Genomic DNA, 13,441 nt, shown 5'->3' with positions numbered 1-13,441 from the left:
AGACAGAGGGAGACACAGAATTGGAAACAGGCTCCAGGCTCTGAGCCATCAGCCCAGAGCCTGACGCGGGGCTCGAACTCACGGACCGCGAGATCGTGACCTGGCTGAAGTCGGACGCTTAACCGTCTGCGCCACCCAGGCGCCCCAAGCAAGGACACTTCTAAACACAGTGTGTTTTGTGTGAAAAGGGTGCCAGAGGCATCCCACAGGCCAAAGATGGGACAACTTAGGCATTATGCTGAGACTGTGTCTTCCTCTCTTTCTGTGTCTTCCTCTCTTTCTGCCCCTTCCCTGCTTGCACTCTCTCTCTCTCTCTCTTTTTCAAGAGTGAACAAACATTAAAAAAAGAAAAAAAAGAAGCATGCTCCGAGTGGCATCTTTCACCATAGCCACATATCAGAAACAACCCGGATGCGTGTAAACACTAGCCTGGAGAATTAAATCACGGTCTGGTCACATATTGGAACACTATACAACAAAGAAAAATGAAATAATTACTACTACAAAGAACACTCTAGATGCCTGGTAAAAAGAAAATGCTAATTGAAAAAAAACAGCCATGAAAGAATAATAATTCCGTTAATTAAAATTCACTTTTGTTATTTTTAATTTTTTAACGTTTATTTATTTTGGGGACAGAATACAAGTGGGGGAGGGGCAGAGAGAGAGGGAGACAGAAGATCCAAAGTGCGCTTCCCGCTGACAGCAGATAACCCGATGCAGGGCTTGAACTCACGAACCGTGAGATCATGACCTGAGCGAAAATCCAGAGTTGAACACTTAACCAACTGAGCCATCCAGATGCCCCTCCGTTAATTAAAATTCAAAGGGAGACATAACTATTTGGTTTTGGATGCATACTTACATGGTAAAAACAAAAACCAAGCAGCTAGTAACACTAACTATTTAGAACGGTGGTCCTCTGGGAGAGGGGCCCAGTGGGGGACAAGGGTACGAGTGGGGGTCTCTTAGAACTGTAGCAATTTTTTTTGACCTACATGGTAGTGACAAGGATGTTGGGTTTGTATTAATTTTTTTTTAATCTTTATTTATTTTTGAGAGACAGCATGTGAGCAGGGGAAGAGCAGAGAGAGAGGGAGACACAGAATCTGAAGCAGGCTCCAGGTTCGAGCTGTCAGTACAGAGCCCAAGGCGGGGCTCGAACCCACGAACCATGAGATCATGACCTGAGCCGAAGTCGAACACTCAACCAACTGAGCCACCCAGGCGCCCCGGCTTTGTATTGATCTGTTAAAATGTATAACCTATTTTATACACTTTTATATTTTAAAATGGGAAAAATACTCACTGGTCTCCTTTGGAGGTTGCCAGAACACGAACTCGTTGACTTTATAACTGATCAACAAAGGGAAAGAATCAAGCCTTTATCCTGCTAAACACACTATATTTCAGAAGAACGAAATAAATGAAGAGGCAAAGTTCTTTACAGAAGTCTAGCTTATGCAAACAAAATGATCAAATTAGAAAATCACCATCTGGTGAGGAGGAAAATGTGACAGAAATCAGACGTTAACTTGCAGTAAAGGTGGGGTGGCCACGGCTCTGGGGGCTCTCACCTCCCCTGCACCCCTCCAGCTGCTGTGGGGGGCACCTCACCTGCCTGCAGACCATAGCTCTCCAGCCATGCAGGCCACGCTGGGAGCAGAGAAACAGCGCCACTGGCTACACCAACTGGGTGACAGGCTAATTTGCATGTGCTTTGCATGCTATTTCATGTCCAGAATTTGCACAAATATGCCTGGAGCTCTGCCAAGGGGGCCACAGGCCTCTCCTTCGTGCAGCCCCGGGAGGGAGCCTCTAGGCCTGAGGCTTGGGACAGAGCCTGGCCTCCAGTGCCCAGCTCAGCTGAACAATGTTTCAGAGCGGCTTGGGGATGGGGTAGAAAAAGGGTCCTAAAGGGGCGCCTGGGTGGCGCAGTCGGTTAAGCGTCCGACTTCAGCCAGGTCACGATCTCGCGGTCCGTGAGTTCGAGCCCCGCATCAGGCTCTGGGCTGATGGCTCGGAGCCTGGAGCCTGTTTCTGATTCTGTGTCTCCCTCTCTCTCTGCCCCTCCCCCGTTCATGCTCTGTCTCTCTCTGTCCCAAAAATAAATAAAAAACGTTGAAAAAAAAATTTTTTTTTAAATGAAAAAAATTAAAAAAAAGAAAAAAGAAAAAGGGTCCTAGGGGGAGCAGGGGTCTCAAGGATCTGGAGCTGATGCAGGTTGGGGCACCCACCCCCATCCTACTGCCTCACAGACCCGCATCACCAAGGCAGCGTGGGGGGCTCTCCACCCTTAACGTCCCTCAGGCATTGACTCAGTTTCTCCCTATTGGGTTCGCCTTGACCCTGTGTGGGGGGTGGTAAGGCGTAAAGAAGCCTGCTGTGATTTGTCGCCCCACCCCCAGTCCTGTCCAGGGGCACCCAGGCCAAGCCAGCTTTGCAGCTTACCAGGCCAGCTGGTATGAGGGGGAGGGGCCCTCAATGCCCAGGCCAGCTGGGACTGGCCCAAGGGCCCACCCGGCCAGTCGGGACGGTGACAAAGGGGCTGGGAGGCAATGCGGGGCAGATGCAGGAACCCTAGGCCCTGTAGGGTCGGGGAGACCTCCCCTCAGAAGTGCCCGTCTGGGGCCCGGCCAAGTGGGGCAGGTGAGATGGCAGCTGGTCACCCAACACTTGGGGAGCAGGCAAGGGGAACAGCCTGGTGTCCGATGGAGCTCCTGATAGAGGTGACACCAGATATCCCACTGTGGGTGGAGCTGGGGGAGGGGAGGTGGGAGTGAGAGTCGCGTTCAGACCCTGTTGGAGTCCCAGCTCTATCACGCATTCACTAGGGACCCTGGCCCGAAGCCTGAGGCCCCTCTGCAGCCTCAGCTTGCCCATCTGAAATGGGTGCTGTGACCCTGCGGTGTGTGAATGCACACGAAGAGCCTAGCACAGTGCCCAGCACACAGGAAGTGCTCAACGGGCACCGCGTGTTGTCCATGTTGTCATTGCAGAAGCTGGGGCTCAGGGCTCCTCGGGGGTCAGCAGGGTGCGGACAACAGGAGAGGGGGTTCTCGTCACTGAATGGCCAGCAGCCGGTTCAGTAGGGCACCCGGCACTGGATACCTGCTCGCTGAACGGAAGTGTGAGAGGACAACTAAGAACCAGCAGCCACTAAGACGTTAACCAGCCAGTCAGAGGGTCCCCTGGAAGAATCTGAGCTCCAATCCCAGGTCTGTCCCTTCTTGGCTGTGCCATCCCAGGCAAGTCATTCCACGATCCCACCCCCAGGACCTCGACTTCCTCATCTATCAAACAGGAATAATGGCCACTAATAGATCCCTCCCTCACAGCTGATGGCCGGACGGGGAGCAGCAAATGGGTATGAAAACGGAGGAGGTGTGCACGATGCCCTAGACCGCTGCCCCCCTTCGGAGAGTTGGCCGGGGCTTCTGGGTGAGCCGCCTCCTCACCCGAGATGCCCAAGAGGTCATGCCCTCCCCCGGGGAGCAGCCAATGACTGCCCGGTAAGGGGGTACACAGTGGCCTGGCTCCTTGCTTGCCTCAAGGCAGGACGACCCCACCCCTGGCACTTGCTGCACCCCTCTCGAGCACTCTGCAGGCTCCCTCCCGCCCTTCTGTGAGCTGCCTGCAATAAATCACTTGCCCGGGAATCCCTGTCTCCGATTATGCCTCCCTATGCTTCCCACATCTGACCTAGGACAGGAAGTATTTTGTAAACTCTGAAGCATTGTTTTATTTTCCAGGAAATGCTGAAAAGAGAGGAGCTGACCAAGAATCGTGTAAGGGGAAGAGGAGGTCTGCTCTGCGGGCAGTCATGCTGCCCTGCCCCCAGGAGCTCCCAGGGAGGCAGGGGAGACAGACAGGAAACCAACAACATCGTAACATCAGGGACCGGTAAGTGCTATGAAGGAAACTAAAGCAGGGGGCAGAGGGTGGAGAACAACGGCAGCTACTTTAGGTGAGATGCTCTGGGAAGGCCTCTCTGAGGAGGTGACGAGGGCAGAGATGTGAAACATCAGAAGCCATGCTGACCTCTGCAGCCAGGCACAGGGAACAGCAGTGCAAAGGCCCTGAGGCAGGAGGATATCTGATACATCCAAAACCGGTGAGGAAGGAGTGAGTGGCATGAGATGAGGTCAGCAGTACTGAGCAGCAAGCCATGCAGGGCCTTGTAGACTGTTATAGGATTTTTTATAGGACTTTGGGTTTTATTCCAAATAAGAGGGAGTCATTGAAGTTTTGAGCAGAGGAGGGACATGATCTGACTGAGGTTTTAAAAGGGTTTCTTTGGCTGCTACGGCAAGGAGAGAGACAAGGAGACCAGGCAGAGGCTGCTGCAATAATCCAGGAAAGCCACAGTGGCGGTTCAGAAGGGAGGGCGGCAATGGACAACGTGGTGGGAAGTGGTCAGACTCTGGGTGTCATGAAGGTAGAGTCAGGAGGGCTTACTGAACAGAGCATGAAGGGGAGTCAGAAGACAGATGAATCCAACTACCCAATTTACAGAGGGGACAGAGGAACATGTTAATCCATACCACGGAGATACAACCAACAAAATCCGGCTGCGGGAAATTCCAGGGGACAAATAACCTGGTTTCTCCTACAGATAAATTGCCAAGGATGAAGGAAAAGATGGAGAGGGAACCTATGGACTAAAAGAGACTGAGACAGGGGTGCCTGGACGGCCCAGCCGGCCAAGTGTCTGACTCTTGATTTCGGCTCGGGTCATGATCTCACGGTTCGTGAGTTTGAGCCCTGCATTGGGCTCTGTGCTCACAGTGCAGAACCTGCTTGAGATTCTCTCTCTCTCGTTCTCTCTCTGCCCCTCCCCAACTCTCTCTCTAAACAATAAATTAACATTTTTTAAAAGGGAAAAAAAGAGACTAATGCATCAACCAATAACAATATGTAAATCTTATTTGGATCTTGAGTCAAATAAGCCATAAAAAGAAAAAGAAAGAAAGAAAGAAAGAAAGAAAGAAAGAAAGAAAGAAGAAAGAAAGAGATAAAGAAAGGAAGAGAAAAAGAAAGAAAGAAAAAGAAAGAAAGAAAGAAAGAAAGAAAGAAAGAAAGAAAGAAAGAAAGAAAAAGAAAGGAAGAAAGAAAGAAAGAAGGAAAGAAAGGTCTGCATTAACTGGGAACATGAATACTCAATGGATATGTGACAATATAAAGGAAAGGAAAGTTTCTTCTTAGGTATAATAATGGTACTGTGCTTATGTTGGGAAAAGTCTTTATCACTTAGAGATACATCTTGGTATATTTGTAATGAACTGATGCCTTGGAGTGATCCCACCCAGTTTGAATTACTAGGGGAAAAGGAGAATAGGGGGCAGAAACAAAACAAGACTGGCCATCAATTGATAGGAGTTGTAGCTGAGCAACGGGTACATGGTGGTTCGGGATACTATTCTCTCTACTTTTGTAAATGCTTATATTTTCCCATAATAAAAAGTTCAAAATGTAAAGAACAGAAGAGGAAACTGAGTCCCAAGGCAAGGTGTTGAATGGCCCAAGGCCCCTGCATGAGTCAGTATAAGGGCCAGGACCTCACCCTGTCGCCCCCCCCACCTCGCCCCTGCCCCCAGCCCATGCTCCTGCCCTCCCTCAGCTGTCTCTCTTCTCCAGTGGTTGGTCAAGGTTGGACTGAGGCAGGCCAAGGGCAGGGTGGGTGGCCCTGGGAGGGCCCAGGTGGGATGGAAGGGAGCTGAGGGGCTCTGGGCCACCTGTCCCAGAAAGTCCAATGAGACCAATGGCTTCAAATATTTGGCACATTCCCCACCAGCCTCATTTCCCACTTCCTCCCTCAGGTTCCTACACTGATTTCCTCCCCAGAGCCCCCTACAGCCCACCTCTCCAGCCTATGCACCTTTGTCCCTGCTGTCACTTTGCCTGGAAGGCACCTTCCACCTCTACGAATCTACCAGCTTTTTCCTTCCGGATCTACCTCCCGCAGAAGACCTTCCATGGTCTTCGGGAGCATGCCTCCTCTTCACTCCCTAACGACAGGTGCCATGGCGTAGAGGTCAAGAGCGGAGCCTCTAGATCCAGACCGCATGGGTATGAATCCTGCCTCAGCCACTTACTCGCAGTGTGACCTCAGGCGAGTCACTTAACTTCAGTTTCCACATCTGTAAAATGGGTATAACCTTGTAAGGTTACTAAGGAAACTAAATGAGTTAAAAAATACGTGAAGAAAATAGTGCCCGGCACATGTCAGTGGACCTCAGGCCCGCTTGGGCCCCCTGGCACTGCTGTCCAGGGCCTGCCTCCCTCCTTCGTCTCCCCCGCAGGAGACCTCAGTACCATGCACACGGTGGGTGCCCAACACCACTTTCATGGAGACTTGGCTTCTGCAATGCTTCTGCCTTCCTGACACCCAGACTTCCCTTAGCCCCTTGCCCATCCCACCAGGTTGCATCCACCCCAGGAAGGCAAGGAAGGAAAGGAGAAAGAGGGGTCCCAGGAGGGGCCCAGTTCAAAACCAGCCACAAACAAAAATTTAAACCCAAGTGGCAGCATCCGACTCAAATGCCGTCAAACTAAGGGGAAAGCAATTCAAACGCTCATTTTTTAAGATTTCTAAGAAAAACCCCAGACATCATCAAGTATAATTTTAATTATGTTTTTATGAGTAATGACATTTGCTGTCAGAAAAGGCAAACAGCACGGCATGGCTGAAACAAAAAGGAAACATTCCCCATCTTGCTTGGCACTGAGCCTCCTAATACCTGCCCCCAGAGGTAAGCTCTGATAACGACGGGGTACACAGCCTTCCAGACATTTCTATGCAGTGTGGACACAGAGGTACACATGTATATATTTTTTTAACGGACTCATACTAAATATGCTATTCTACAAAGTCACTTGCCTCAACCTGCCATACCTGCTGACCATCTGTTCTTTCTGGTCAGATCTCCAAGCGTCTAAAACAGTGGCTGGCACCCGGGAGGCACTCAGTGGAGACTCACTGACCAAATGGAAGAACTGAACAGCTGCCTAAAATCACACGGGCCGGAGAGGTCCTAACTACACCACCAGCCCTCCTGATGTGGCTCTGACACACTGACCGTCTCCACCCAGCTGTCTTTGCACCCCACTACAAGGGCACCTGGGGGAGAAACTGCCAGATCAAAGCTTTGATTACTGTGGCCCACCTATTCTCCCCGGCTGAGGTGAGACTTCCGGTCTCCCACACTCTCTGCCACCTAAGAGCTTTATTATGATGAGGACTTTGATTTCTCGAATGCATTACCATTATTATAGTGACGCCACCCTTGATCATCGAATCTCCTTTTGTGCCTCCTGAATAAATGAGAGCACGGCCCCTATTTCTGAGCGGCACCAGAGAACCAAACTCCACAAATGAGGAGTTATTCTCTAGGCAGTAAACAAACAGTTTCCGGACACAAAATTCGAAACCGTCTGGTTGATTTCGAACAGAGGGATACTTTAATTTCTTTTTAACCGTCAGCTTCAAACAAGTAGCGACGGAGCCCGTCCACAGTACAAAAGAAGAGAAAATTAGGACCCCTCCCACACTTCACCTCTCTTTCTCTTTACCCCTCTCCACTCCCTGTGTAGGGTAGCCAGATGTAGCAACTAAAAATGCAGGACACCTACTTAAATTTGACTTCCAGATAAACAACAAATAAAATTCCTAGTGCGAGTGCATTCCACGAAATATTTAGGGCACGCTTGTACTAAACAAATTTGTGGTTTCTCTGAAGGTCAAATGTAACTGGGCATCCTGGATTTACTTTATCCAGTAAGCCTACCGCAGCACCCCCTGCCCCCAGCATTTTAACATGAAGTGATTTTTAAACTTTATTTCTTTTATTTTTTTAATGTTTATTTATTTACTTGGGGAGAGCAGGGGAGAGGCAGAGAGAGACGGAATCCCAAGCAGGACCCTGTCAGCACAGAGCCCGGCAGGGGGCTCGATCTCACGAACTGTGAGATCATGACCTGAGCTGAAATCAAGAGTTGCGGCAAACTGACTGAGCCACCCAAGCGCCCCAATATCAAGTGATTTTTAAAGAGTACCCGAGGCCTCCTCTGCCCTCCCAGCCATCAGGCAGCCCACTGGCCCTGCCACCCAAGAGGTCTAGGGAGGCACCCCTCCGCCACGCCCACAGGCACACTCCCCGCCTCTCCCTCCCCACCCCCCCCCCCCCAGATGGCCCCACCAACCTCCCTGGCGTTAGAGTTCCACCCCCTCAGAGCCAGGTTCCTGCTGGTCTTCTCCCCTTGTGGATTCCTGCCCACCCGTCCTTTCTGGTGGTAAGCTCTGTCTCTGGTCCCAGCTGCCGGGGGGGGGGGGGGGGGGGGGGGGGGGGGGTGATGCCAGCACATGACCCTTGGCTAGCAGCCCCTCATTGCTGCTGCTGCAGAACCACCTGCCTAAGGGCAAGCCCAGGGCCCCACCCAGAGCCTGATGGGTGTTGAGGTCTGGCTGCCTGACCATCAAGTTCTGCTCGAAAGGGCCGCTCTAGCTCCAGAGCTCATGGTGGGTCCCTGAGGTTGTCCATGGCCGCCTGCATCGGAGCTCCGCTTCTCCCTCCACCCCATCCTGCCTGCTTCCTTCCCTGGTGTCCTCGGGCAAGGCTCAGGGACCCCCCCCCCCCCCCGCCACCTACACACTGATCCCTCTCACTTTCTACCCGGCCTGTCCTCAGTCCCCATCTCCCCCCACCCCTGCCCCAGTCTGCTGCCCCCCTGGCTGGAAACCAGCCACAAAGTGCCTACATCAGGTGGGTCTGATGCTGGCTAATGGAGTTTGCTTGGCTTTCCAGTACATTCTACATTTTCCACAATAAACACATATTATTTTGGGAATAAGAAAATAAAAGCTTTTTTTTTTTTAATTTAAGAAAAATCTAAAACCAAATCAAGCACCCCTCCTCCACCTGGCACACCCACTCCTTCTCCACCCCCTCAACCTGCCGCCTCATCCTGTTTCCCGGGGGGGAGGCTTCCCCCAAATGGGTGAACTCCCCCACCCCAAGTGCTCTCCCCTGTCCCACCAGGTCCACAGGCCCTTTCACCTCTCCAGTGAAGGCTTTCTACCACCAGCTTATCCCTGCTGTGGGGCTATATGCAAATTTATGAGTGGTTTCCTCAACTCCTGTGGGGGAGAAGAAAAATGCTGTATGTGTCCTGAGGTTGGTGACATGAGGGGCCACATTCACTCATTCCCTAAGGGAGCTAGGGCTATCCGGTGCCAGGCACTGGGGACACTGGGAACAGGACACAGACCCTGCCCTTGGACTTCATGGCCTTTGGGGTGGGAGAAGGCGGGGCAACAACCAAATGCCCCGGAGGGTGCTATGGGGGAGGGGGGCGCTGAGCAGCAGGCCCAGGTAGAGAAACTTCTGGGAGGAACAGAAGTCTCAGCCACCCCAGGGTGAGAAGAAATGTGTAGGGAGGAGGAGGGAGAGTGTTCTAGTTGGGGGGTGGGGGGGGGTGGGGAACAGCCTGTGCACAGGCCTGCAGGTGAGAGGAGCATGACTTATTTGAGGAACTGAGAGCAGTTCAGAGCAGCTGGAGGGCAGAGGGAGGGTGAAAAGAAAGAGGAAACACAGGCTTGGGGAGGGCCACAGTGCCAGTTTTAGGAGATTGCCCTTTGTCCATTTGAAGGATGCAGAGCAGGGTCAGCTGTGCATCCTGCAAAGGTGACCCTCCTGCTCCTTGAGATTGGTTAGTATTCTCAGCAGCCGCAACCCCCAGTCACACTTAATCTTGCACCTCCCACCCACAGCGCCTGAACTTTAGCCACTGAGGACCTGAAACCTGCATCTCCGTGGAGACAGCAAGCCCCCAGCAGCCAGCTTCACAGCCCTCTTGCTCTTGCAATAGAGAATACAGGTTAAGAGCATGGACTCTGGAGCCAAAGTTCAAATCCGAGCTCCTCCACTTTCAGACTGTGTGACCTTGGACAGATCACTTCTCTGTGCCTCAGTCTCCCCTTTTGTAAAATGGGGATAATAGCGTCCCTACTTCATTGGGCTTTAGTGAGGATTGAATGAGTTAATAGTTGGAATAGGACCTGGCACATGACGAATGCTGTGTGCTGGTAGTTTCTACTGTTATTACTGCACCCTCTTCTCGAGACCCCCCCCCCAGGGCCAACCCCTTCCAGGCACTAACACATCCCCCCCTCGCCTCTCCCTACCCCTGAAGCACCCCTCCATGCTTCCGTACCCTCTCCATTACTAGCAGCCAAGACAGCCAGGGAGGGGGAGCCTTGGGGTTCTAGAACAATCACTCTCTGACCTGCGTCTGGGCCCTCACCCCAGCTCCCTGGAGCCCAGTGGAGAGAGCACTGGACTTGGAGCCAGGAACTGAGTGCCATCCCTGGCTCTGCTGCTGACCTTCTCTGGGCCTCAGTCTCCCCCTCTGTAAGGCCAGGACAAGAACATCTTGCAGATGTCTTGGCTGTCAAAGGAGCAACAAGGGCCAGAAAGAAACTCTGCACATGTCCATATCCGTCATAGACCTCAGAACCCCTGGCCTCTTCTTCTGGCCTGGGTTTCCTCCTCCACACGATGGAATCAGGAGATTTGCTCTGAGCTCGCCACGAGGACCCCAGAAGCTGAAGATGGCCTGGCTTGGGACTTCCCAAACTCCCTGAAGCTGACCAGAACTTTCCCAAAGTCCGAGACAGAGACAGAGACAGAGACCCCTGGTCTGAGCTGAGCACCCCAGGAAGAAAATGCCAACCCAGGGGCCTGAGGTAAGCCAGACTTCCACCAGGCCTTCTACCAAGCCTAGATTAGACCAGGGCACTCAAACCAGGGGCCCAAAAAGACCCTCTGAAGCCATCGGGACTGTGACGTCTATCTCCAAATGTCATCACTATCCATCAGCCGCAGGACCAGAAAGGGCCTAAATGGGACTGTCTGATTTTGGTGGCTCTTAGTCCTGGGGGATGGAAGGAAAGCCCCAGAGGAGGCTCGCTCCCCAGCTTCAGGTTGCCAGCTACTTCCCATAGTCCAAATTCATTCATTCACTCATTCTACAAACATTTACTCGGTGCCAGGCCCTGGTCAGGTTCAGGGTCAATGGCAGAAGTGAATGGAACAGATTCCTACCCTGAAGGCACCTCTGGTCCAGAGGGTGACAGACAAGACATAAATAATAAACCACAAGGCAGACTAGGTTGAAGAATGCAGGGCAGGAGGCAAGGATCTCACCTGGGGTATCACGAAGCTTCCTGGAGGGGATGGTTTGTGAGTGGTGATTTGCATGTGATGGGAAGGTCAGGTGGGCCTTTGGAAGGCATAGAACTTCCAAAATCATTGACGGTTCTGTTTGCACCCCGGCTGTGCCAGAGCCAGGGCAATGTAGGTTATTTATGGTTGTGCCCAGAGAAAAGCGGCCACATGTGTCACTGCACGTGGGGTGCAGAGCTGGGCTGTGGGGGTAGGGGGCAGCCGGGGCTTGAAGCTGGGTCTGGCCAAGCTCTGGGGTTTGCCACTGTGCCCCTCACACCCTGATGGCTCTTTAATCTTTTCCTGCCCTCCTAAGGCAAAAATAAGAGGGAGAGGGTTCCAACCGGCAGCAAGTGGCCTGGGGGATAGGGAGGAGAGCAGTGTCAGAAAGACCATGGCTTCTGCTGTATTTGCAGGCTACTTAGCATCTCCTCCTTCTCTCCTCCCCACTCCCATCCCAGCTATGAGGGAAGGGGTAGAGAGACAGAAGAAAATGTCTTTAATTGTAAACCAGACACGGCATAGGGCGCATCAACTGCTGTGTTTCTCCCAGCCCACTCTGATCCATAAATAGCTTACGCACCAAGCTGGCACAAGCCCACCCGCCCTGCTGGGACCACACCGCCCCAGGCCAGAGACTCGGAACCCCCGGGCCTGGGTCCCAGCTTCCCCAGGAACCTATTTCCTGCGTTTTCCCCAGGGTAAAGGCCTCCGCTGCTAGCTGCCTTTCCCAAGGGGCCGGGCGCAGGGGCATCCTGGCATTGCCTGGGTGATGCCCGCGAGCCCCGGTGCCTGCAAGGCAGCCCCGGCGCGCGCCCACCTCTCTCCAGTGCCCAATCCCCGAGGTATCAGCCTCTGCGCCCACCGCAGACCCGCATCCCTAACTGGCCCCCTCCCTCCGCACCCTCTCTCCCAGGGCCAGACCCCCTACCTGGGGGCAGGAGGGCCCGGCACCATCGGCGGCGCCACGGGGCAGAGCGGGGCGTCTGGGGCCGGCCTCAAGCCCGGACGACTTCCCGGGGGAAGAGGAGGCTGCGCCGCCGCCGCCGCCGCCGCCGCCGCCACCGCCGCCGCCACCGCCGCCGCCACCACGTCTCTCCGGACCGCGCCGGGGCTGCGGGAAGGAGGAAGGTCAGAGCCGAGGAGGCGGGGGGAGGAAGGAGGAGGCGTGCACAGATGGGCGCAGATTAGAGAGGCATTTTTAGCGAGCCAATGGCAGCTCGGCGCAGGGCGGCGCGGTGCCTGCGCAGGTGCCGAGGAGGCAGCTCCCGGCTTAGCAGGCGCCCGCGGAGGGGGGGCCCGCTCCCCCAGGTCCCCGGCCGGCGCCCGCCTCCAGGGGCTGCGCCCCTCGTCCCCCCGCCCCAGCCCCCCTGCAACGGCTGTCCGGAGCCGGGGGCGTCGCTCCCCTCCCCTCATTGCCCTTTCCACACCTTCTGGGACATTCTTCCGGCCCTGACCGTCCGTCTGTCGGCTTCTGGCCTCTCCTAATCCTACGTGTTCTGGCACGAGCGGGTGCGTGTATGGTGAGAGTGAGTGTGTGTGTGTGTGTGTGTGTGTGTGTGTGAGAGCGAGCGCGCTCTGGAGGGACGGCCCCTCCTCCCCCATCCCATCCTCCCCCGCCCCCACATCACCTTCGCCCAGAAGTGCCCCCGTTGACCCCGTGGGGCAGGCATTAAACCTCGTGCCCTAGTTCCTGTTGGACCTGCTGTCCCCAAGATAGACCTAGGCCATCTCCTTGGGGCTGGGAGGGAGGGGGGGGGAAGGCGGGGAGTGGGGGGAGGGTTGTTGTAACCCCCACCGGCTTTGCCTTGACCCCTCGCTCTTCTTGCCCTGAACCGGGAATGTTTCGGGGAGCGTGGACACTGCAGGGAGACTGGGGCAGCTCTCTTCACTGTAGATAGATGCAAGGGGCTGATGATTTATTCAACACCGATCTGTTGAGAGCCTATCTTGTGCAAGGCACCACCGGGGCTGGGCTCCCTCCGGTAGAGTGCAAAACAGACCAAATCTCTACCCTCAGGCAGAGCATGTGTGAGGGGAAAATGCTGAGTATAATGAATAGTATAAAGAATACGTTTTAAGATTGTATGCACAAAGTAGGAAAATAAAGCTAGGGAAAGGGGAAGATAATGGGAGTGTTCACAGGGTGATTAGGTACTAGGCATTTATGGGGAACGGGGGTGGCTGAATTTGATTGTAAGCCCCTCAGGTGGTCCTGC

General features: G+C 53.8%; 1 protein-coding gene across 3 annotated transcripts in view; it reads right to left on the bottom strand.

Moving 5' to 3' along the window:
• Window positions 1-12,336, bottom strand: part of PACSIN1 (protein kinase C and casein kinase substrate in neurons 1) — a 57,127-nt gene extending 44,791 nt beyond the window's left edge. For 2 of the 3 annotated variants that reach the window (XM_047858583.1, XM_047858582.1), the window contains exon 1: window positions 12,154-12,336. The gene's annotated coding sequence lies outside the window, so the exon portion shown is untranslated. Of the gene's footprint in view, window positions 1-11,204; window positions 11,581-12,153 lie in introns of all 3 variants that reach the window. The other variant, XM_047858584.1, reaches the window with a different exon arrangement.
• Window positions 12,337-13,441: the final 1,105 nt, after the last annotated feature.

Source organism: Prionailurus viverrinus, chromosome B2 (genome assembly GCF_022837055.1).
Source record: "Prionailurus viverrinus isolate Anna chromosome B2, UM_Priviv_1.0, whole genome shotgun sequence".
In the NCBI taxonomy this organism is placed as follows: domain Eukaryota; kingdom Metazoa; phylum Chordata; class Mammalia; order Carnivora; family Felidae; genus Prionailurus; species Prionailurus viverrinus.
Note: the sequence above shows the minus strand (reverse complement) of the source record. Positions and strands in the feature narration are given on the sequence as shown.